The sequence below is a fragment of the Pelodiscus sinensis genome, chromosome 13, assembly GCF_049634645.1.
Source record: "Pelodiscus sinensis isolate JC-2024 chromosome 13, ASM4963464v1, whole genome shotgun sequence".
Taxonomy (NCBI): domain Eukaryota; kingdom Metazoa; phylum Chordata; order Testudines; family Trionychidae; genus Pelodiscus; species Pelodiscus sinensis.
This window is the reverse complement of record NC_134723.1, coordinates 7,063,155-7,088,864: the sequence shown is the minus strand read 5'-3', so window position 1 is coordinate 7,088,864 and position 25,710 is coordinate 7,063,155. Positions and strand designations below refer to the sequence as shown.

The 25,710-nt window shown below is 43.4% G+C and overlaps 1 protein-coding gene across 7 annotated transcripts in view; it reads left to right on the top strand.

Annotated features, from left to right (window-relative positions):
* DIAPH2 (diaphanous related formin 2) overlaps nt 1-25,710 on the top strand; it is an 801,414-nt gene that overhangs the window by 137,123 nt on the left and 638,581 nt on the right. The gene's annotated exons all lie outside the window — the stretch shown is intronic.

The following is a 25,710-nucleotide window of genomic DNA, read 5'->3' as shown; positions in this document are numbered from 1 at the left end:
CTTTTATTCCAGGGCTCCCCATGAGAGTAGAGGGCAGGGCACTTCACGAACCACTTCAGGTTGGATAAGATATCATGGGCAGAAACTGAGGAACTGTTTCTTGTGAAGACCCCAAATCCAAGGAGAAGATAGGTAAAATGAGAGAGATGTGAGTTCTGTTGGTCACTTTGATTAAATGTAAGACTAGATACTTCGTTCCCATCTTTTCTCAAAAGACCATTTGGATCACTTCAGGTGCTCCAGATTTGTCAGATTTAACTGTGAGAACCTGTTAGATACCAGGTCTATCAAGACTTAGCACCTGAGGATATTTTTCTCCCATAGTTGTAGTCTCCATTTCATTCTAGCCTGCCCCTCCTGAATCATAGAATCATAGAATAATGGGACTGGAAGGGACCTCAAGAGGTCGAGTTCAGCCCCCCGCCCTCAAGGCAGGACCAAGCTCCATCTACACCATCCCTGACAGATGTCTATCCAACCTGTTCTTAAATATCTCCAGAGAGGGAGATTCCACCACCTCCCTTGGCAATTTATTCCAATATTTGACCACCCTGACAGTTAGGAATTTTTTCCTAATGTCCAATCTAAACCTCCCCTGTTGCACTTTAAGCCCATTACTCCTTGTCCTGTCCTCAGAAACCAAGAGGAACAAATTTTCTCCTTCCTACTTGTGACACCCTTTTAGATATTTGAAAACCGCTATCATGTCCCCCCTTAATCTTCTTTTTTCCAAACTAAACAAGCCCAGTTCATGAAGCTTGGCTTCATAGGTCATGTTCTCTAAACCTTTAATCATTCTTGTCGCTCTTCTCTGCACCCTTTCCAATTTCTCCACATCTTTCTTGAAATGTGGCGCCCAGAACTGGACACAGTACTCCAGCTGAGGCCTAACTAGTGCAGAGTAGAGCGGCAGAATGACTTCACGAGTTTTGCTTACAACACACCTGTTGATACAACCTAGAATCATATTTGCTTTTTTTGCAACAGCATCACACTGTTGACTCATATTCAACTTGTGGTCCACTATGACCCCTAGATCCCTTTCCGCCATTCTCCTTCCTAGACAGTCACTTCCCATCTTGTATGTATGGAACTGATTGTTCCTTCCTAAGTGGAGCACTTTGCATTTCTCTTTATTAAACCTCATCCTGTTTACCTCTGACCATTTCTCTAACTTGCTAAGGTCATTTTGAATTATGTCCCTATCCTCCAAAGAAGTCGCAAACCCACCCAGTTTGGTATCATCTGCAAAGGATGAGCTTACTCCAGAGAAGGTGCTTACATGATAGTTCCAGGAGCCAGCTCATCTCCAGCTACCCAGCCAGAGTGCCGGTACCCACAGCACCATTAGTATCAGTTGAAAACAGTTGCACCGGTACCCTTGCAGATGCAGTGAATCCAGATAGGCAGTGGAAGAATTACACTAACCGTTCTGTTGGTTACATCCTTTCCACACTGCTACTACAAATTTCAGTGGGATCCACACAACAGACCTATCATTTCTGACCTTATTGAGGTCCATGGGGAATGTATCTGGGCCTGCTGTTACCCATTAGTGTTTGAAGCGAAAGATATGAGACTGGATTTATTGGTTCTGACGGGTGTCTTTATATTGTGTATGAACAAAGCGATCAGTCCTTCACTTTTTTTTGGATGTCCATTGCCCATACCAGGAGCTATTGTAATGAATGTCCAGTGACCTGCAGATCCCACTTGAGTAGGTCCAGGACACACACTACTTCTGCTGGACATACTACAGCCTCAAGGACGAGTAATGTGATCCTACTCATCAATGAGGCTGTAGCAGAGATCACGAGAGCAGTATGATAGAATACTAGGACTGGAAGGGACCTTGAGAGGTCATCGAGTCAAGTCCCCTGCCCTCATGGCAGGACCAAATACTGTCTAGACCATCCCTGATTTATCTAACCTACTCTTAAATATCTCCAGAGATGGGGATTCCACAACCTCCCTTGACAATTTATTCCAGTATTTGACTACCCTAACAGTTAGGAACTTTTTCCTAATGTCCAACCTAAACCTTCCTTGCTGCAGTTTAAGCTCATTGCTTCTTGTTCTATCCCCAGAGGCCAAGATGAACAAGTTTTCTCCCTCCTCCTTATGACACCCTTTTAGATATCTGAAAACTGCTATCATGTCCCCTCCTTCCCCATCTTCTCTTTTCTAAACTAAACAAACCTAATTCCTTCAGCCTTCCCTCATAGGTCATGTTCTCTAGACCTTTAATCATTCTTGTTGCTCTTCTCTGGACCCTCTCCAATTTTTCCACATCTTTCTTGAAATGCGGTGCCCAGAACTGAACACATTCAAGTGTACCGTGTGTCTAGAGTTGAGAGATGGTTTGTGAAAGGAAATGAATTCCCCCATCCTGCATCCCAACTTACCTGTGGCACAGGAGGCTGCTGGAATGGCTATATTACACTGTCCAAGTTGTCATATGTTGACACAATTCTGTTCTGTAGGCCAGCCTGTTGAAAACTTTTATACTATCGTAGTAAATAGTAGACAATGATTGTAAATCCTCAATAAATGCGTATACATTGAAGTATGTAGTTTTTAAATATGTATCCAATTGATCATTTCTAGTTCTAGAAAGGCGGCGGGGAGAGGGATGTGCCAAGTTAGTAGTCATTCCCTTGTACTGCCAACCTATTGCTCGGCCTTTCCTACTTTAAATAACTTAAATAATTATGTTGCTGTGTGAAACTATCAAATGTTTTTATGGTCTTCTTCTGTTTGTGTCATTCAGTTACTGTTCCCACTGATTTAAAGGGAAGTTGGTTTGAGTAAGGAGAGCAATATTTACTCCTTAAATTTTATTTATTTAGAATGTGAGTTGATACGTTTTATAGGTTAAAAAAATATTCAGGGGTTTTGTACTCTGTTACTTGATATTTTTTGCATTCATGCCGATCTCTTAATTTGTTTACTTAGCGATGTAGTCTCAAATTTGGTCTGTGCTTTATTTTAAATGTAGATTTTCAGCTCAACAATTTCATGCATTGTACCGAATACTTATCTGTTCATATGGAAAAAGAAATGTGATGGTTATTAAATGTTCTAAGATACTTTGACTAATTTGTTTAATTTATGTGCTTGAACTTTTTGATGGAAAAAATGTCAGTTGTCAAATATGCCATATTTTTCTACCTCAAGAAGTTCAAGTACAAAAGTGAAACCCAAGTTACATAAGATTACTAAAGTGGTGCAGCATTCAAAGGTAGCAGAAAACACTTAAAGAAAAAATATGTAGAAATATATGGAAAATAATCCACTCAGAATGAGAACAAATTAGCATTATGCTGTGAAAAATTCCAGTAATCCAAGGGAAGCAAACGACAAAGGTGCATTGAGAGAGCCTAGCTGCTTGTCCTAAAACAATCACTCCCAAGGATATAATAGCGCAGCTATCCTAGCTGCTGAGACTGACTGGATTATGAGGGAAGAAAATAAAATTGTGAAACAGCATTGGGAAAATAGAATTACCACATAGATTACACAACCCTGACACTCTTTATTTTTGTTACAAGCCACAGACTTCTCAGTAGTGCTGCAGGAGTATGAGGGGGAAATTCTGCATAATGCCAGTTGGAAGAAGTTATGGTTGGCAATGGCAGTTTAGATGCTATGTATGGCATTGGAGAGGCCAGTCCAAATCCACTGTGGTCAAGATTTTGGAATACTGTCTTCAGTCCTTCTTACAGTGTCTTTCTGCGTTTGCTTCTTCCAGTACATTTTGTTCCCTCATCTCCTAAACAAGATGAACATGCATTAATTAGCAAGAACTAGTGTTTCACCCTACTGATTTTTCATCTGTGTGCTTCTAATTTATCAGCCTGTTATCCTCATTCCTTCTTCTTTCAGCTTCTATTTAATCTCACCCCTTCTCTGACTGTTGCAGCCTTCTACAGATAGCATTGTTGCCTCTCTAAGGGGAAGAAAAGGTTTGTGATCGTACCAGCCTGTCCAATTATTCCTTAAGTCATTTTTTTTGCTTTCTCTGGTCTTTGGAGCCCAGTTTTCCTCTTTGATGGTTTTTAAATATTTAAGTAGTTTCTTGCCATATCCATTCCCCAAATCCTCTAAGGTATCGTTTTCCCTATCCAATTCAAAGAACTGTCCCCATGTCTTCCTTGCATATCTCATCTCTAGTCTGTGTCTTATTCCTTTTAAAGATCTTTTTAAATAGTATCTTTTCTTACTATCTTCACTTCTAAGCATTTTTGCTTCCTCTCAGTTATCTACTGCCTTTGTTGCTGAAATCTTTATTTCTGAAATCTAATCAGCTCTCCTTTTTCACCCTCCAATCTATAGAAAACATAATTGATCAAGTCATAAACCATTTCTGCCTTTCTTGTAATATTGAATTAAGCTTTATAGAAATAAGTCTTTTCATTAGCTTCCTGTCACTTACTGCATCAACTACTGCCCTCTGCCTAGTCTTAAAGAGCCTTTGAAATTTACCATGTTCGGTATATCTCTAGGATGTGTATTCTGCAGTATCAGTCCTCTATCGACTTTTTGAACCTAGGTAGCTCTGCAGGGCCATCTAGTGTCAGTGGTTCATATGCAGCATTAAACTCCAGAGCCTGTAAATTGTTAATGTTGGAAATGATTATTTCTAAAATAAAATGCTGGTAGGATATGACTAAAATTGCTGCTTTACTTGTTAGTTTTTTACTTCAGCAAGCCATGAAGTTAGAAAAAATGCGGCCAGTGATCACCTCTACCCACCACTAGCACTAGTAAATAGGGTCCTAGTGCTGACTATAACTGATGACTAATATATTTGAGAACCATTTTTACACATTGAAAATAATAAATGTATTTTCTGTTATATTATTTCTTACTGTATCCGAATATGAGAGCAATATCCAAAAGTATGAATTATTGAGAACTCTAGCATGCACAGTTGGGAGTAGGGAATACTTTAACATGTTAAATCTAGGCTGGTTACAAACCCTGAATGTTACTAAAACAATTATTCAAAGGGGATGTATTTTAAACAGGAAACAATAAAGTAGTCTGCAGTGAGTTCATGGGTATTAGTGTTTTTTTCCTTTAATCTGTAGTATACACCAGTCTACAAGCTCTTCACAGATTTGGGTTCCCTAGTGCTACTTCATTTATGGTGTAACAGCTGATGTATGAAAACGTATGGGCACATTGTGGATATCATTCATTTCTTTAATTCATGTTTAAAATCTTGGCTCTTGCAAATGAGTCCATGAGTTCAGAAGGAAAATATCTGGCTTTCAGTCTTAGTTAAAATATGTAAAGAACTAAGCTGTGTGTTAAAATGAGGGAGCTTGTAGGTTGATACTGCTGCCTTTTTCTCCTGGTTAATGTATTTAGTTATGGTGTGAACTGGTAGCAATCACGTAAGTTTACATAGCACTTCCCATAATACCCTGTTTTCAGTTGCTTTATAATTTTCTTAAATTCAATGGAGTGCATTTTCACAGGTCTTCCTCAGGTTGAATAGATTTGTTAATTTCAGCTTAAATGATTTTGCAGTTATCATGGGAAGAATATTTGCCTTGAAAGAAACAAAAACTGTTGAGTTGCTCTAGAGTGGGGGTGGGCAGCATACAAACTGTGGCCCGCCAAGCCTTTTAATTTGGCCTACCTGCCACTGTAACATGGAGTAGCACTGCTCAAAGTGACTGGCTGCTCCCCCATGGTTCTTCTGCTGTGGGGCAGGGGAGGGAGAGGGGAAAGAGATGGGGAGGCTGCCCTGTCCCTAGCAAAATCTCTCAGCTCCTTTTGGCTGGAAGCTGGCTGAGAGATTTTGCTGGGAGTAGGGCCAGTGCAGTGCAATGTACCATTCAGGCAGCTTCTGGCAGGTAGGGAAGCCTGCCTGAGTGTTTTGCTGGTCAGGGGTTGCTTAGGTAAGCATCTCCTGGCCAGTGCCTTCCTCTGGCACCCAACTCCCTTCCAGACCCTGAACCCCCCCTCCTATATACCTCGCCCAGGCCAGAGTCCTCTCCTGTACCCATACCTCCTCCTGCTCACTGCACCCCAATTCCCTGTCCCAGATCACAATTCCCTCCTTCAACCAAATTATCTCTCAGAACCCACACCCTTTCCTGCACCCACGTCCTCTACTTGAGCTTCCTTTTGCCACTAATCTCTGTTCCACACCCTGCACCTCCTCCACGGAAAAATGCAACCCTTGATTACTTTCCAAATCTTAGTGTCTCCCACCCCCACTTTTCTCTCCCCCCTTAAAAATTATTGCCCACCTCTGCCTTGGATGGTATGTTGCCACTACCCAAATGCAAATAAACCCCTTTGAAAACCCATGAAGGTACACTTGAGAATTTCTTCATTTGGGGAACACCAAACTCTTTAACCCTCTCTCAGGACAGAACTGAGGGGCAAGGGTGGAGGGGAGAACCAAGGTAATTTCTTTATAGCTGACCTTTCAGTTTTAGGAATGTGCACACAGAATTTCCTGCCTTTTAGGACACGGAAATCAGTTCATAGTTTTAAAAAGGTGATTTTTATTAACAAAGACAATGTTCTTGGTAGAGCATAATTGGTTGCTAGGTGTTACAGAGCAACTGAAAAAAGGCAATGTAATGAGGCAGAGTGGCTTCCAGGAAGGGGAAGTGTCCCTCTGTGAGTCTTTTTGCACAGAACCTGGCCCCAATCAGTCACCCGACTAGAAGCCAGGAATCGTGGCTACTGATATGAGGCCAGCCCTGGAGCTCGGTCATGCCCCAGATGCCTGCCCTGTTTTCCCAAGCTGGGAGGCTGCAGAGGACTTGTGAGAAGCTGAGGACTGGCCTGGACAAAGAGACCCCAGACAGACTTTGATTGGGAGGAACTACCAACTTTGCTAGATGATTCAACCCCCCCAGCCCAGAGGACCTGCTGGAGACTCAGGTATGCGCAGAGGGGGGAGAATGGAAGTAGCTCAGGGATAGCTGACAGTAGTCTGGCAGATCCAGAGCTGGTGTCAGCATGTTGTAGTGCAGATCTCCACTGACCCAGCAGCAGGCTGTTGGGGCCCTGTGGTAGGATGCAGTGGAGTGGGTGGGCCTGCATCCCCCCTGCTACCCAACCCCTGGATGGCATTCTCCCCCCCCCCCCCCCCCCCCCCCCCCCGCTACTCCAGGCCAACTGCCTGCACTTGCTGGATCTCTGCCAGGATAAGGAGACCCAATTGTTGTCGGCCCCGCTTTGAACTGTTACCTGTGTTTGCTGTCCTCACCCTGAACCACGGTCTAGACCCCTAAATGTATTGACTGTTTGTTACCCTGCTCTGTATCAGGGCTTGGGCCACTCTATTAACTACTTGTTCTTCTTCGAGTAGTGTCCTCGTGGGTGCTCCACTGTAGGTGAAGGGTTGCCCTGAGCCGCAGATCGGAGCTTTGTATAGCAGTTTCCCCTGTTGAGCCACGCATGCCCACGAGGCGTCTCGAGCCCTTCCCGCCTCCTGAGGAGCGCGGCTCAACCCCCTCCCTTTCAGTTCCTCTTTAACCGCCCTCGTCAGTGGACGGAGCAGCCAGGAGCTCCCTGTCAGACTATCTGACTACTTTCCCCTTAGTTATTTAGGCATAGTTACCTTCTCCTGTTTTATCCACGTTAGTCTCTCCTTGTTCTCTTAAAAAAAAAAACTAGAAATAGTAAAAATAGACTTAATTAAAATCCCCCCTCAAGCAGCTTGAACTCACCTCAGACCGGGACTCCGGTGAGCTGGCGTTCTTCCGCCTGTCAAAACGAGACACATAAAGACGTTTTAAAAAAAAAAAGAAGCAAAACCACACAAACATATACTACTATAACAATATAGAAGTTAAATATAATAATTTCAAGAAAGAGAGAGCCTGCCATGTCCGGCTCCTCAGGTTTTAAAAAGTGTGGTCAATGCCGGGACCCAATGCCGGCTTCAGATGGTCATTTGGACTGCATACGGTGTTTGGGGGAGACCCACTCTCCCCACAACTGTACCCACTGCAATTCCCTAATGATGAGAGCCAGAAAAGACTGTGAGCTCCGCCTCAGGATGATTTTATTTGAAAAAGCTCTGCAGCCTGCGGGGGAACAATCTACACCGCGGCAAGAGCCTCCGCCGCCTTCCAAGAATACCCAGAGAGCGAGAGCCTCTCTATCCCGCTCCCTTCCAGCCTCTTCCTCTCCCAAACGTAGAGGAGAGGCACACCAGGCTGTGAAGTCCCCTGCCACTAAGGCTTCGGGGCGATCCTCGCACTCCGCACCGGCATCGGGGCACGCAACAGCTGAGCGGCACCGGGAGCGCTCTAAACAGCCGGCACGGCATGAAAAGCCGGTGCCGTTTGAAACTCCAGTGCCACTTGAAAGCGCGGCACCGCTTCCAGCCCCGGCGCCGCTTCAACCCTCTGCGGCGCCGAAAGCTGCAGCACGGCTTAAAGCTGCGGTGCCTATTAAAGTCACAGCACCGCACTAAAAGGATGGCCAGCCTCTAAAGTCACTGGTATCAGCTGATGCTCCGCTGGTCCTGCCACAGCCAGACAATCAGCCAAATGAGGCTTCTGGAGATCAGCCCCAGCAAGAGACTGATTCACACAGCAGGCATCAATATCCCTGCCTGCCCTCTACTTCTTACTCTCCTGGGAGGTCAAGGCAATCCCCTCCCAGGTCGATATCACCGTTGTCTCTTCAGGACACCCCTTTTCCTGATGATGACCACCGCACGGTCTATTCTTCGCGACACCCATCACCTGGGAAGGCTCGCTCCCACCATTATAGGGCTCCGCCACAACATAGCCCGTGGCACCCATACTGGCTTCACCCACCTCCACCTTATCCACCACTGGGTGGATAAGGTGGAGGTGGGTGAAGCCAGTATGGGGACTGTGGGAACACTGGGAGCCATATGGACACCGCTCTCCACCTCGCTCCACCGCATCCCGGAGAAGCTTGCCTCGGCCACAACCCCTACCTCCAGCAAGTCTTTCAGAGGACGAGGTGGAACGAATCTCAGACAATGACTCAGATACTCAGTCAGTTAACGTAACACACTCTGATGCCCTTGATGCGCAAACAGAGGATGCCGTAGTACCATCAGACACTGGAACAATTGATGATCTAAAACCGTTCCAGAACTATTCACGAGAATAGCGACAAGCCAGAATGTCTCCCTGCAAGAAGTGCAGAAGAAACAATACCAATTGCTAAAGAACCTACACCCGACACTACATGGCAAGATTGCCCTACCCATAGATGAGGCAATCATGGAGAGCTCAGAGGACCCGTGGAAAAGGCCTGCATCCATCCAACCAGCTAACAGGAAAATTAACAAAGTACTCGGTCCCCTCAAAAGACGACGACTTTCTCTTCACTCACCCACAACCTAACTCAGCACAACGACGAGCGAAGCTTCCACAATATAGGACGGGCAATGCAGACAAGGACCACAAAAAGTTGGACTTCTTTGGCAAGAAAGTATACTCCTCTTCCACTCTACAACTCGGAATATCAAATTACTGTGCTCTCTTAGCAAATCACGACTTTGACAACTACTCAAAACTGGGAGAACTAATGGCACACCTCCCCGACTCCAAAAGACCCATTTTAAAATCAATAGTTCATGAGGGCCATATAATCGCCCGCACCGCTCTCCAAAACGGCAATGGATGTAGCTGACACTGCAGCCCGAGTTACAGCTACAGTGGTGATGATGCGTAGAGCTTCTTGGCTCCAGTCATCTGGAGTTCCCCACGAACTCCAGCCCAAAGTGGAAGACTTGCCATTTGACAAACAAAAGCTATTTGCAGCGACTACGGACGAAATGCTCCACAACAGCAAAAATTCTAAGTCCACATTTCGCACGTTAGGTATGTGCACGCCACCCTATAAATGCAGGCGATATACCCCATATAATTCATATAATTGATACCGGTATGGACAATACAATCTACCACAGAGGCCTTATTAAGACACCAGACCAAGACAGCGAGGTCCCAGAAGGCGACCCAACCAAGCCCGCCTGCTGACTACCCAACCATCTAAGCAGCAAATTTGAACATTTGGTCGAGGGCCTGCAAGACCTTCCTCTCGATCTAGCACCACCTCAACATGGCCATCTATTCAACCACTGTTTGCGCGCCTTCCTTCCACAGTGGGAATCCATAACATCGGACCCCTGGGTCCTAGAGATAATTCGAGTGGGCTATACCATCCCTTTTATTTCTATCCCCCCTACCCTTTCCCCTACCCCGTCCCTTTTCAGGGACCACTCTCACAAAACCCTTCTAAAACAAGAAATCAATCGGGTCCTCGTCATTGGAGCTATAGAAAGGGTACCCTGAGAGTTCCGCGGGAGAGGGTTTTACTCAAACTATTTCTCAACCGAGAAAAGAACAGGGGGTTGGAGACCTAAATTGGATCTCCGCAAACTGAACAAATTTCTCAAGAAACAGCGTTTTGAGATGGTCACTCTCTCCGTAATCATTCCTGCGCTAGATTGAGGGGACTGGTTCGCAGCCCTCGACCTCCAAGATGCCTATTTTCCATATAACCTTCCACCCCTCGCACAGACGCTACCTACGCTTTGCGCTTGGTCCAGACCACTTCCAATACAACGTTCTTCCCTTCGGCCTCTCATCAGCTCCGAGAGTATTTTCAAAGGTACTAGCGGTTGTACCTGCGTACCTCAGACAGCAGAACATTATCCTATTCCCCTACCTGGACGACTGCCTTCTAAAGGGATCCTCATACGCCGAAACCACCTCTGATTCACATGACTGCGACCCTCCCCAATCGTCTAGGCCTCCTGATAAACAAAGACAAATCAACGCTACACCCGGTCCAAGATATAGAGTTCATTGGCGCACGACTGGACTCCGTTACAGCCCGAGCATACCTACCTCGGCAACGTTTCGCAACGATACAGAAAATTATAACCGGGATGCTCGCAATGCCTACTACCACAGTACTTACATGCCTCCGACTAATGGGACACATGGCTTCCACCACCTACGTAGTCCACCATGCTCGCCTACATTTTCTATGCTTCCAGCTCTGGATGGCGACCGTTTACACCCCATCGCGACATCCTCGAAGCAAGAGAATTACTATCCCACCAAATGTGCTTGCATCCCTACGATGGTGGACCGTGCCAAACAATCTTCTAGCGGGGGTCCCATTCCAGCAAACCGAACCCACTATCCAAATTACCACGGATGCTTCCCTCCTCGGCTGGGGTGCACATATGGACAGCTGTGAAGTTCAGGGAAGGTGGTCCCCAAACGAGACACTCCTGCACATCAACCTTCTTGAATTACGAGCAGTAAGGAACGCTTGCGCACACTCTGCTTCCGACATCGCCAATCATACAGTTCGCATACTAATGGACAATATTTGCATGATGTTCTACATAAACAGGCAGGGCGGAGTCCGCTCCCGATCCCTATGCACGGAAGCTATTCACCTCTGGAACTCGTGCATCCGCAACCAGGTCACCCTCATAGCATCCTATCTGCCAGGGGTGAACAATACCAGAGCGGACTCCCTCAGTCGAAACTTCACCTTAGACCACGAATGGGAACTACGTACGGAGGCTGCAAACTCAGTTTTCCATCAGTGGGGACGGCCATCTATATACCTCTTCGCTTCAGCCCAGAATACCAAATGTCCCCAATTCTGCTCACGTGTGGGACTTGGCAACCATTCTCTGGGGGATGCCTTTCTAATAAAATGGGCAGCCCCCCTACATTATGCCTTTCCCCCCATACCTCATCCCAAGAGTCCTACGCAAAATCCTGAGACACATGAGTCATCCTGATTGCCCCGTCATGGTCTCACCAAACCTGGTACCCATACCTTTACAAGCTAGCGGTCCAGCCTCCCCAGCGTCTACCATACCGGATAGACCTATTATCTCAGGACAATGGCAGGATACTATATCCCCAACTCCATACCCTGCATCTTCAGGCACGGCTTCTTTCTGGTTTTCAGAGATAAAGACCGCTGTTCACAGAAAGTAAAAGGCATCCTCCTCCATAGCAGGAGGCAATCCACGCAAAAAACCTACCAGCAGAAATGGGTACGTTTTTCTCACTGGTGTCAACGAGCCAAAGTGGAACCCTGTGTTTCTCCACTGAATACCATCCTAGATTACATTATGGACCTTAAAACATCGGGACTGTCAATTTCCTCTCTGAGTACATCTTTCTGCAATAACAGCATTTCATACCTCGGTGGACAGCTTCTCCATTTTTAACCATCCTATCACAAAGAGGTTCCTCAAGGGACTCCAAAATGTGTATCTACCATATAAAGCTCCACCCCCTTTGTGGGACTTAAATCTTGTTTTGGACTACCTAACCAGACCTCCCTTTGAACCATTGGAAACAATACCACTTCGCTTCCTTTTTATGAAAGTCTGCTTCCTCTTAGCCATAACCTCTGTCAGAAGGGTGAGTGAACTTGCAGCACTAATGTCGGAACCCCCTTACACAGTTTTCACAAAGGATAGGGTCATACTTAGACCCCACCCGATGTTCCTGCGTAAGGTCTGTACAGAATTCCACATCAACGAACCAATCGTATTACCTACCTTCTTCCCGAAATCACACTCTTCACAGAGAGATGTCACCCTGCATACTCTGGACATCCAGAGGGCTCTGGCCTTCTTCCTAGAAAGAACAAAACTATTTCGTAAATCTGAAAGACTTTTTATTTCCATCGCTGAACGATCAAAAGGGACAGCAATATCATCGCAACGAATCTCAAAATGGATCTTGACAAGTATAATCAAGTGCCACTCTCTAGGCAATAGACCGCTACAGCGCCCACCACGAGCGCATTCCACCTGAGCCACTGCTGCCTCTACAGCCTTTCTCGGCAGCGTCCCCTTAAGAGACATTTACCGGGCAGCAACATGGTCTTCAGACCATACTTTTGCTAAACACTACGCTATCCTTCCACAACTCAAGAGTGATTCATCAGTTGCCACAGCAGTACTCTCTACCACTGCTAAACTATGACTGCGGCTCCCTCCAGCCTTACATTGAATACTGCTTTGTAGTCACCTACAGTGGAGCACTCATGGGGACACTACTTGAAGAAAAGGGAGTTACTCACCTCGTGCAGTAACGAGTGTTCTTCGAGATGTGTGTCTCCGTGGGTGCTCCACGACCCTCCCTACCTCTCCTCTGCTCGGAGTCAAAATTCTCGGGCGGAGACGAGGAACTGAAAGGGAGGGGGTTGAGCCGCGCTTCTCAGGAGGCGGGAAGGGCTCGAGACTCCTCCTGGGCATGCGTGGTTCAACATGGGAAACTGCTATACAAAGCTCCGATCTGCGGCTCAGGGCAACCCTTCACCTACAGTGGAGCACCCATGGGGACACACATCTCCGAGAACACCCATTACTGCACAAGGTTAGTAACTCCCTTTTTGTGTGCCACTGGAGCCCTATAGAGCCTGGACTCTTGGCCTATGTGTCAGCCTTAGCCCAGGATTAGAGTTACCAGCTCTGAAACAGGTAGTTGAGTTCTGGTCTGACGACAAGCCCAAGAGTAAGGACTATGGAGACTCAGTAGACCGAGGGCGAGTGGCTGCCTGCTGACCCGGGGCAGGCACGATAGCCCCTCCATGAGCCCTGATGGACTACAGGCCAATTAAAAACACAGAGAATTACTTTTCTGGTTTTCTGTTTGAAAGTTACAATGTACAGGGGCATACATGGATTCAGAAAAGAGCCAACATTCTCTGTTTTTCTTACATTTCTGTTCGAAGGTTTACATCTTTCCTAGAATTCCATGTCTTGTCCTGGCCAATGTTCCATGTAAGATTTTCTACCCCTAAGTGGAGTGAGTTTTTTCTTATGCACCGGTATTGAGTTCATGTGCACTTGTTTGGATGTGTGCCACTGTGGCATCCAAGTTATTAATAAATATCTTCCATACCTCTCCCTTTTCCTTTCTGCTGCCATGTCTCCTATTCTCCCCTTGCTCTATCTGCTACCCTGGTGCTTGCTGCTGCCCCCCCACCCCTCACTCTCCTCTGTTGTCCTGGTTCATGCCCTTCTTACTCCCCTCAGCCCTTTGGGGGCTTACCCTCCTTCCCATCCTTCTTGACCCCTGCATCCGCCCTTCCCATTCCCCCTATGCCCACTCCTTTTCGAGCACCACTGTGATCTGTAGATACCCCTTCCCATCCTCTCTTCTAAAACCTCCTTATACCCACCTGCCCTGCCTTTGTCCTCTGGTGCTTGTCCCTCCCCTCCACGTGTCTGCCCTTCTGCTTCACCCCCACAATTCCCCTGGAACCTGCACCTTCCCTTACCGCTGCACCATCCTGGAGCTTCCCCCTATCCTCATTGGCACTGCTGTCCTTGCCCTCTTTCTCCCCTGCTCACCCTCTGCCCAAGTTCTAATGCCCCTTTGTGCCCTCACACATTTCCATTCCCTGTCTTCAGAGCCAGTCTTAGGGGTGGGTGAGCTGGACGGTTGCATTTGGCCGCCATTTTCAAGAAGTTGCTTGAATCCTCCCCCCAGGTTTTTCCTGGTTACTCCACGGCTTTTTTTTTTTTTTTTGCCTTGACAAATTTTTTTCCGGTATTTTCTTTGAAACCATCTGGCAACCCTGTGGGTGAGCTGGGCGTTTGCCTGGGATCACTAATTGGTTAGGGCTGGCCCTACTTGCCTTCATCATGCCCACCTCTCCTTTCAACCCCTCTTCTCCTGCCACCTACTCCTTCCCTCTCCTCTTCCTCCTTCTTGCCTTCATTGTCCCTCCCTTTTCCTCTTCCAGCATCACCCTGTCCCTTCCCTTCTCTTCTCACCCCTACTGATACCTTCCCTCCCTTCCCCTTCTCCTTCCCTTTTCCTCATTGTCTCCTCTTAGCCCCCTGGCATTTCTCTCTTCTCCACCCTGCTCCTTTGTGCTTGCCCCTTTCTTCTCCTATCCTGGCCCCTTTATCCCCATCAGCACATACCCCTCCACACCTTCCCCCTAGGTTCTTCTCCTGCCCCTTTTCTCACTTTCTGCCTTTGATGTTGAAAGCTGTTTGCGGGGCTGGAGCTGGCACTGTGATGCTATTTTTGGTGTTGTGGTCACAGCTGCAGCTGGAGCTGCTTCTGGGGTGGTACCATGTTCTGGGACTGGAGCAGAGGTCGCCTGAGATGCTGTTTTTAGTACTGCGATCACAGGTGGCTCCAGCTTGAGTGAAGCGGCAGTTGCATAAGGCCCATTCCAGCTGGCATAGTCTCACCAAAACAGCTTCACCTCATGCGCCCCAGCTCCAGGAGGAGCAAAAGGGCAGCCACCCACTGCCAGGAACTCACCAGGCCACTGGCTATTGCTGCTGCTGCTGCTGCCACCGCTATTCACCACCTGTTCCAGCAGGAAGGTGAGCGGTGAATGCTGTTGCACTGCACTGAAAAGGATGTGGGTAGACCTATAATTTTTAGTGTGCGGTCGCGCACCTTAGAGGAAACACTGGCTTAACTCTGATCATACGGAAGACTGCAGCAGGAGGGTCCTGCTTCAGCTAAAAAAAATCATGCAATCTCTTTCCATTGGCTCTCCTGGCTCCCTACCAATACTTCCTGTTAACTCTCTAGTTCCCACTTTTCAGAGTTTAGCCTTTACAGGCAGTTTAGTTAATGGAGTGGCTGGGATATTCAGAAAAGAGCAGTACCCTTCCCATTCATCACAGTGGCTGTTTTAAGTTGCTGTTTTCAGATAATTTTAGAGTTTATTTGTGTTCAGTTTGTTCCCTCATTTTTTAAAAGTGCAGGTACTTCTCTGTATTCCATAGAGGGATGTGCACATCTGCCATGTGCTTGAGATTGGAGATTTCTAGCAAGTAGTGTCTTTTGTCTGAACATTATTAGTTGCTTTCCTTATGTTCGAAGGGTTGGTATAATGGTCAGTATGAACTGGCATCTGTCCAGTTCCTCCTTAGTTCTACATACTGAGTTGGAATCCTCAGTGTCCACAGAGCTCTCTGATTATTTCTCCATTGTCAAACCTGTAAATATTTAGTAAACAATTCATAGCATTTTAATACTTGAGCATGGTTAGAATTGTTAGTCTTGATATAACTTATTTTCTTCCCATTTTGGAGAGCCTCTCCCTGTAGATTAAGATTATGTCCTGAGTCACAGGGTTTGAGAACTGAATTGGCTATCCTTTGCTCCATCTCCATGAATGATGAGCACTAATGCTACTTTTGTTGTCTGGGAGAGGCACATAACTCAGTAAAACTCGCCATTTGCCATTTGTTTGACCCATGAACCGATAAAGGCATAAACACTCCAGCTGAGAAAACACCTGATTGAGAACATCTGAATCTGATATGGGCCAGGGAGGCCTCTCTTGCATATTGACCACAAAAGATGAGCAGCATCTTTTCACATATATGGTCAAGAATGGAAGCTTGGAAATCATTTTCAAGGGCTTCTCGTGAGACTGAAGTACTCAGAAGCATGATGACAGCTCTCGTTCCAGATTTATTGCCAATGGAAGGGATATTTCCCTAACTCAGTCCAAGAGTTCTTGCATGTAGGTCCTAAGGACTGTCAATATTTAGTAGACTTCTTTTTGAATCACTGGCCACATGTTCTATGTCATCTCTTTACATTAACGACGAGGAGTCCTGTGGCACCTTATAGACTAACTGAAGTGTAGGAGCATAAGCTTTCGTGGGCAAAGACCCACTTCGTCAGATGCATGTAGTGGAAATTTCCAGAGGCAGGAATAAATATGCAGGCCAGGATCAGGCTGGAGATGACCAGGTGGATCCAATCAAGGAGGATGAGGCCCACTTCTAGCAGCTGATCTGGAGGTGTGAATTCCAAGAGAACAGAAGCTGCTTTTGTAGTTAGCAAGCCATTCACAGTCTTTGTTTAATCCAGAGTTGATTGTGTCAAACTTAAAGATGAACTGTAGCTCAGCAGTTTCTCTTTGAAGTCTGGTCCTGAAGTTTTTTTGCTGCAGGATGGCTACTTTTAGATCTGCAATTGTGTGTCCAGGAAGATTGAAGTGTTCCCCTACAGGTTTTTGTATGTTGCCATTCCTAATATCAGATTTGTGTCCATTGATTCTTTTACGTAGGGACTGTCCTGTTTGGCCGATGTATATAGCAGTGGGGCATTGTTGGCACATGATGGCGTATATTACATTTACTGGAAATTTCCACTACATGCATCTGACGAAGTGGGTCTTTGCCCACGAAAGCTTATGCTCCTACACTTCAGTTAGTCTTTAAGGTGCCACAGGACTCCTCGTCGCTTTTGCAGATTCAGACTAACACGGCTACCCCTCTGATTCTTTACATTAAGGTTGCCTTTTTAGTTGCTCTCATAAAAGGGTGATTGAACTAAGAACACTCTGGGCAGGTCTATCACACACTAATTTCATTTGTTTTCACCCAAAAGAAATGGAGGTTACTTTGTGTAACAGAAGGTTCTTCAAGACACGTTGTCCAGATATGAATTCTACTGCCCGACCTCCTTCCCCTCTGTTTTGAATTCTTCTGAGATTCATGGTGTTAAGAGGAAAATAGTGGTATTGTCTCTCTTCCCTTCCCCTCCGTCCCCGATTACCCTTAGCTTGGGGCATGGGGAGAGCAAGTGTGCAGGTGAAGAAGAATGGACACTACTTGCTAGAAATCACTGGTTCCTGATCCATGTGTTTTACCATGTCCGAAAAACGCATAGGGACTCAGAGTCTTGAAGATTCTTTGGTTACAGATGCATAACATCCATTTTTAAATCTTAATCTGTTACTCATGGCATGCTTTCATAATATGGTTCCAGGCAAAATCATTGTCAGTAAAACAATGTTTAATGTAGGAACCATCTACTTGTTAAATTGCATAATATATTAGCTATTTTGGAGCATTATCTTTTTACCATTATCTGAGCTCCAAATACCTTATATTTTGACCTTCCCATAAATGTCATGTTAACGTACTGTGATAAGAATTAAGATAATGAAGATCTGAGGCTAGAAAGCATAGATAGGTAACTCCATTTCTTTAATTATGAAGAACAGTTAAAATATTAGATGAAGTTTGTTTTTAAGCTATTCATTGTTTTTATGTTAACATATCCATTTTTTTACCTGCTATGAGATGCTTGTTCTCTGAGATGAAATAATGAATATTACAGAACAAATTTAACCAACTTTTTGTACACTTATTGAAGATGCACATTTAAACCTTTTTTCCCCCAGGAAGTAGGCAATAAATGTTCCACTTGCCAAGTCCACAGTAGCTAAAATGCACTAATAATTCAGAAGGACTTTTTATATCACATTATTGATAGCATCAACAATAACCTCTTGATATTTGGCAAATACACAGAATAAAGAATGTAGTATGGATGGGAAAGTGCACTAAATTGTTACTGTCTTCATTATTTAATTCCTTGAGAAATTTATCTGATTATTTTCCTCCTGGGTAATTATTCTGATCTGCTATCCAAACCACATAATCAAACATGTTTCTAATTTCTGTTAAAGTACATACTATATGGTTAGAAAGGTTTTCAAGTTAATGCTTAGCAATCAGGTAAATGCAAAAGCCGCTCCTAAAGATGTATACCAATTTAAGTTGTCAAAATTTCTTACATCCATTTCCTCTAGTACCAAAACATATCTGGTATCATTAAATTAGTCACTTGTAGCAAAGATTTAACTTGAAAGTATCAAGGTATTGTTCCTCTAAGTGGAGTTGAATCTAAAACAAGTTTTGGTGTATGAATTCCAACAGCTCTGACTTTGAGGCCAATGGTATTTCTAAATGCCTTTGGTTTGGGGTTCTTAGTTACACTCCAGTGTTAAATAATTTACATGGTTGCTTGTGCCCTTACTAGATTTGTAAATCATTAGTGAAAACTAGCTATCTTTTTAAAGATGTTGTTGCTGATAACTATACGTGCCCAAAGATGAGAGAATACTCTGAGGGACTAATGAAAATATTAGAACTTTTTATTTTACTTATTCGCCAAAACCTTTAAAAACTATTTTATTTAATATTCTTGATAAACCAGCTCAATTATCAAAGTGTCATTTCATCCACTGCGAACTTCAGAGAAGAAAACTGTAATTTGGACTTACCTTCGCTATTCTCTTAATGAAAGGAAGTCTGCTAAGTGAGAAAAAACTAGGGAACTGCACCCAGCGGCAGAGATAGGGCAGGGCAAGTGGGGCGGCTGCCCTGGGCCCCACGCTTCAATAGGCCCTGCACACGTGCCTTGCGCACACTACTTTTGATCGGCTGTTGCCGAGGCGCATGAGTGAAATTGTGTTGCCCCGGGCCCTGCGGCGCTGCCCTGGGCCCTGCAAAATTATCATCCGTCCCTGGCTGCTACACTCACCTGTCCTGCCCTTCCCCGGTCACTTTTACTTTGCTGAGAGAGCCTGTTGATGCTAATGATGTGATGTCTTGTCATTCTGTTGTCTGTCAGGAAAAACTTTTTCATGTATGTAGAGAGTTAGGTGGGCTTTATATGCTGTGCTTTTGGGCCTGAACATGATTGCCACTTGTTAGGATTTAGGTAAAACAGTGCTTAATTTGTAATCAAATAGGTGCAGGGGAGCAAGCAACTATATGCTGGAGCTCAAGGAGTTTTTTATATTCATAATTGAGGAAGCAAGTCCAGAAGTGGTGGGACTGTGAACTGCCAAGCCTACAGTTTCAGAGGGGTAGATAGGTTAGTCTGTAACTAAAAAAACAAAAGCAGTCCTGTGGCAGCTTAGAGACTAACACATTTATTAGCTTTCATTGGTAAAATCTACTTCATCAGATGTGTTGGAGTGGAAATTACATAATCCAGGGTATATATAACAGTCAAGGAAGCCTACAGGTGCTGGAGTTCACCTGTTACAAGCCCTGGCACAAATTAAGCATCAGATAAAACTTAAGACTGAACATGATTCAGGACACTAGGAGTGAGAAAACAAACACAAACTCATACCATGAACAAATACATGTGATTATAGAGACTTAAGCCAAGAGATCACCATTACACATGTTAAGGCAAACAATATGCAATCTGGAGTATCAGTCAGATCTGATGCCGTTGGGTCTGACGGTGGGTTTTTAGGGGCAACACTTTTGTTGGTTCCATGGGTGGTGTTTAAAACAGTATGCCCCTGATCTTTGAGACATTTGAGTTCCACTTAATTTAAAACACAATTAAATTTAGTGATTTATGTTTATGCCTTTTGATTTTTAGGTGGGTATTACATCAAAAAACTGCTTCTTTATCTTAATTTAATGTCACTTGTTTGTGTCCTTGGAAGCTTGAGATCTGTTGAAGTAGTAGAAGGGCAGAAGTTAAAAGTAGAAGTTAAAAATAACATGAAGCCTTTTATGTTGTCCTGATCTGGCAATAAAAATCTTCAGTGTGTCTATTATGATATAAAGTACTTTTGGAACCACCTTCCTGAAAGTTTCCAGTTTATAGTGTTTTAAATGTAAGAGTGGCATATTTATGGTTCTGGGCACCTTTCTGTGTATTAAAAACATGCAAGAAGAAGACTGTGTTCTTATATTCACTTTTCTATAGCTAAAAATGGAAAAATAAAACTACAGTACAGATTGTAGTCTTAAATTTGACATTTTGTGATGGATAGGAGGAGTGCTGGCCAGAATCCAGTGACTAAGGAGGTAAACTCAGGTAGCTAGCAAGGGTGTTGACAGGGATCCAGAAGAACCAATAGGAATATTGTGCTGAAATTTGAATTGCATAAGGTACCTTGCCTGCTCTCTTTGTGTGGGGAAGTTAAGCCAGGAGATGAGAGATACAGAATGATTTAAACCCAGGCAGAACTACCATGTCTCCAAAGAATTCAGGGCATGGAAGTGGATTGAACCACGAAAGATTGAGAGTTTAAAAAAAAAAAGTAGTAGTAAAAAGTGTATCTAGCTGCAGTCAGGGTATTTTTCTTTATTTTTGTGGTTTGACTTGAACTGCTCTGTGTGGATCCATGTCTCTCCCCGCTCCCCATTCACTCAAATCTGAAGAGTTGTTCCCAGAGATTTTCTGTTTTTTAATTTGTTTTACTTAATTGCTCTGTAACACCTAGCAATCAAGTCTGCTTTATCAAGTATATCTTTTGTTTTGGTAAGAAAAATCACCTTTTCAAGGTCGCGATTGATTCGAGTGTGAGTGTGAGTGAGAGTCTCTCTCTCTCTCTCTCTTCCTAGACTGAGCCTGTTAGCTACCAGAGACTGCAGTTGTTTTTCTCTTTCCTTGTTTTTCAAGCTCTCTTGTGATAAGAGGCTGGGATACCCCTGGGGAGGATTCAAGTGTCCCCTCTGTTTTTTAGGGTAAATCCCTTGATGATGGCAGCTACTCTCCAAATTTAATAAATCTATGACTTTGGGGAGTTTTTTGTAAGTAGAGTCTACAGGCAGAGTCTCTTAAGGTTTCTTGTGGGCCCCCACCTTCAGCACTCGGAGTGCCAGAGTGGGGATCAGCCCTGACACTCATATTTTCTGCAGCTCAGAAATGGAGGTGAATATTGCAAAGGGCTCTTAAGGTCAACAGCTTAAAACTATTTCAAATTAAGTAATAGATGGAGATTGCCTATCTCTTAGAACTGGAAGGGACCTTGAAAGGTCATCAAGTCCAGTCCCCTGCCTTTACAGCAGGACCAAGTACCATCCCTGACAAATTTTTGCCCCAATCCCTAAATGGCCTCTACAAGGATTGAACTCACAATCCTGGGTTTAGCAGGCCAATGCTTAAACCACTGAGCTATCCCTCCCCCCATGTGGACTGAATTTTGAAGCTCAGGCCCCCTGTCAACAGTTCTTTCATTCAAACTGACACATCTTCAGGTTTTACTTGCAACTTTTATGACAGTATATAATGGGGACGGGAAAAGCTTTTTCAGAAGTCCTACACCATAAAGTTCTTTGTTGATCGAAACTAACACATGCTCAGTGGGAAAACATGTAATAAACATCAAATTTTAATACTAGCTTCAAAATGAATATACTTAACAGTCTGCTGATGGAGACTTTGCATACACTAGGTGGTGAAGGCAAAGAAACTTTACCCAATTCCCTCCTCAGAATATTTAAGGGGCGAAGAGTTTAGTGGAATTAGTCTATTTGGCGTTAGGCGGTTAAATCAATTGCAATCTAGGTGTCTTTACTTAATTGCATGATATTCTAAGTAAACCATGGTGACCTTATGAAGACAGAGCCTGGAAATAGAATGCCTTGGAGTCACTTTATTGATAGTTGAATATATTTTTGTGCAGCTCTATGAAGCCACAGTTAGGGACAGAACAGAAATATTTTCTTTTAAGGAAGTTTCCCATTTTTTTCTAAAGGCGACGGTTCATGCTGGTTCTTCAGTTGAACTGTAGAGGTGCTTTGCTTTCTCATAAAAAGGCCAAAATTCAGTTGGTCTTCTCAAAGTAAACCAAATGCCAGATGAAGACATGTCCAGCTGTCCTATTGCCACTGTCCTATTGCCACTTTTGGCATAAACCAGCTGTCCTATTGCCACTTTTGAATCCTGAGTGCTCTGAACAGCAGACATAAATACCACTAATAAGCCAGGACACTCTGGATGCAGGTGAAAACAAGCGGAGGATTTATTACACCAGCTGATGGAGTGACACGCAGGGGTTACCCTGGTGACCACTGGTTAATTAACACTATACAATAGGTTATATAGTCAGCAGGTGGACGGAGGAAAAATGATTTGATAGGTCTAGCAGCAAGACGAAATGAGCACATAAGCCAATAGAACTACTAAAGATTACATAATATCTCCGCCCATTGCAAAGTAACAACTTATTAATTAATACATATAGGTGGTTATTGTTTAAATGCCAAAACATGTCAGCAAAACAGTAATAACATTTAGTCTGCATTGATGATGATGATGTTTCTTATAGCAGGCGGGTATGGCCTTGAGTTGGTGCAGCACTGGTTTCTCAGGCTCATTATCTAGGAGTGAAGCAAGAAGCAAGACAGTTAAGCAAATTTATGAATGTTATCTTAAGCAAAATGTGTTAGGTTACTAACTGGAGTCCAGTTCGAGTGTCTTAGAATGTGGTTGCTATGGTGCCCAGGGTCGTTCCACTGTCTGCAGCTCTTATCCTGACTGTGGTGGTCCCAGGCCTTAATCCTAGAATGGAGTTATGCTGTTTAGAGGCTTACTAGCACATTTAGGGCTGCCTCAGTTTACCCTACACACATAAATACCACTTCAGCACTAGTACCCATTTAGTATCATCTAGTCTGTGTCCACGCTCCCTTCTAGACTCTAAAGGTGGATGCAAGCAGCAGAACCATGTCATCAATTCATCACCCATTTGACCTTTGGCTCTAACACAGTTTGTAACAGTAGCAACATGAAACAAACGTGTGTAAAGTGGGAAGCTTGATTGTTGAACAGATGCTGAATATTTGACAAGCTGCACATAACCTGGAATTGGTCAACAGCTGAAAACCACTGTTTTTGTTCTCTAACATACTATCTTTGAGTGATCAAAGTTAGAAACCTTGATTGCTTTTGCTATAACTGGAGACTATGTCCATAACAAGACTATATAACTAGAGGACTGGTATTTTCTAATCTTGCTTTCTATAATATGCAGGATTTTATGTAGCAATAGAACATATTTTGATAGTGTAATTGCCAATAGAACATTTCAGTATTGTAAAATTCTAACTTTTCAAAATTAAGATATGTATTGCAGAACTACAGATGTATGCATAATATAGCAAGACTGTGTCAGATGTTTTGTATTGACAAACTCAGTCTTAAAGTAAAATTTCAGTCTGGTGTATTTTTTTTAACTCTCAACACAAATGATTGTTAATGTATTATGCAGTGAAATTGTCTTTGCTCCTCCAAAGCAGTTTTCCTGGTCATAGTATTTTGAATATATTTTCAACTGACTCATTTTTTCATCTAGGTTCAGAGAGGCAGCCGAGTTAGTCTGTAACTAGAAAAACTTAAAAAAAAAAAAGATTAGTCTTGCAGCACCTTAAAGACTAACTAAATATGTAACTGCTCATTTTTGTTCATTTAATTACAGAATTCTAAAATAAAAATTGATGTTTTAAAATAAGGCCGGGGGGGGGGGGGGAGGGAGAAGAGGAGGAGATTTTTTTTTGAGTCACCATTCTGTGACGTTGGTGGTGTTCTTGTAAAGCTGTTTGGATTATTGTGTATCTGAGTTGCCATATTTACTGATTAATAATTTTGCCATCTTCTGTCAATCAATGGGATTGCTTTTGAGATGACTCAACATTAGGAATTGCCTAAGGATTTTTTTGGCTTACTAGTCTTCAGAACTGGTAACCAACCTCTTGGTGCTATTTAAATAGAAAAGGAATGATGGAAAGCTACCAGGTATATATAGGAAATCTAGATGGTATGCTTTGAAACTTAGCAGTCAGTTCCCTCCATTAAACTGAATTGGGTTTAAACAAAGATTTATAATTACTTCCCAGGTTTATTTTCTGTATACTTTTTGCTAAGTTTTCTGTTCTAAAACAGAAATGAAATAACTGGGCAGTATGTAAAATCATAAACTAACACATTTTGGGCACTATTTCTACAGATACACATTGTGTATGCCTGTAGGATTAAGAAAAAGGTTGACCTTTTTTTTAAATGATTGCTTCTCTTCAGTCATCTCATCAGTATCTGAAGATAGTGTTTAGTATCTTGAGTATCTAGATAATTGTTTTTTAATGTTTAGTACTGTAAGTCCTTTCCTGCTGCCATACCTCAAGTTTTCCTCAAGAGGAGTTTACAGTGCTCAGATAAACCATTTAAAGTAGAAATTGAAAGAAATAACTCGCGTGCTGGTGTTAGTGTGAATGTGGTATATGCCATTTTAATTTATTGACTGATACACTTGTTTAATTTTGAAACTGAAATCTAATAAACAACATTTTTTTAATTTGGCAAGTGGTATAGCCAATATTATGCTGAAACTTAATTAGGGTAGCCCTCTTTATTGAATCCAGGGGAGCTTTAGCTTAGTGATTTTTAACACTACTGTATTTACTTTATAGGTCATCTTTTACGTTGGACAGAACGGGTTGAACCCCATTTTCAGCATTATCTGTTGTTGGGCATAGTTTTAGTTAGCTGGATGTCCACTTATCAAGGGTGTGACTGTTTCCCACAGTCCTATAAAGTTTGTTTACAATCACCAGTCCTGGCTCTCAGTGTTCTGTGCTGTTATTTAGCTCTAATTTACCACTAAATATCTTCTAAGAGCCCAGTAAGTAGTGGAAGTGTAGGTAATGCTACTAGGCAATATTGATCTCCTGTGGTTGAGCACATTCTCTGGTTTGGCACCAAGTCCCAAGGGTGCTGGACTAGAGCGATTCAACCTGTATTTTTCAGATCCGTGCACTTAGTTGTTAACTTATTAAAAGTTTATTAATGTACTCAGAACAACAGAAGTATACACTGAAAAGTTTATCCTTAAATGTAGATACAAGAAAAGTTCTAGGGTAAAAATCCAATACAGTCTTCTAAGCAAATAACATAGATCAGTATCCAAGCTAAAGTAAATTTTTCTTGTTACATAGCCATTAATTTTTAAATCTTTTTGAATCACTAAAACATGACACTCCAACTAATTCTTGTCTAAAAGCACTGTTGAGAATGTGGTCTGTGTATATGTATGGGTTTTTTTTTTATATTTTGGTATGAAATGGAGTAATTTTAAATATTGAGAGGAATTACTTATGTT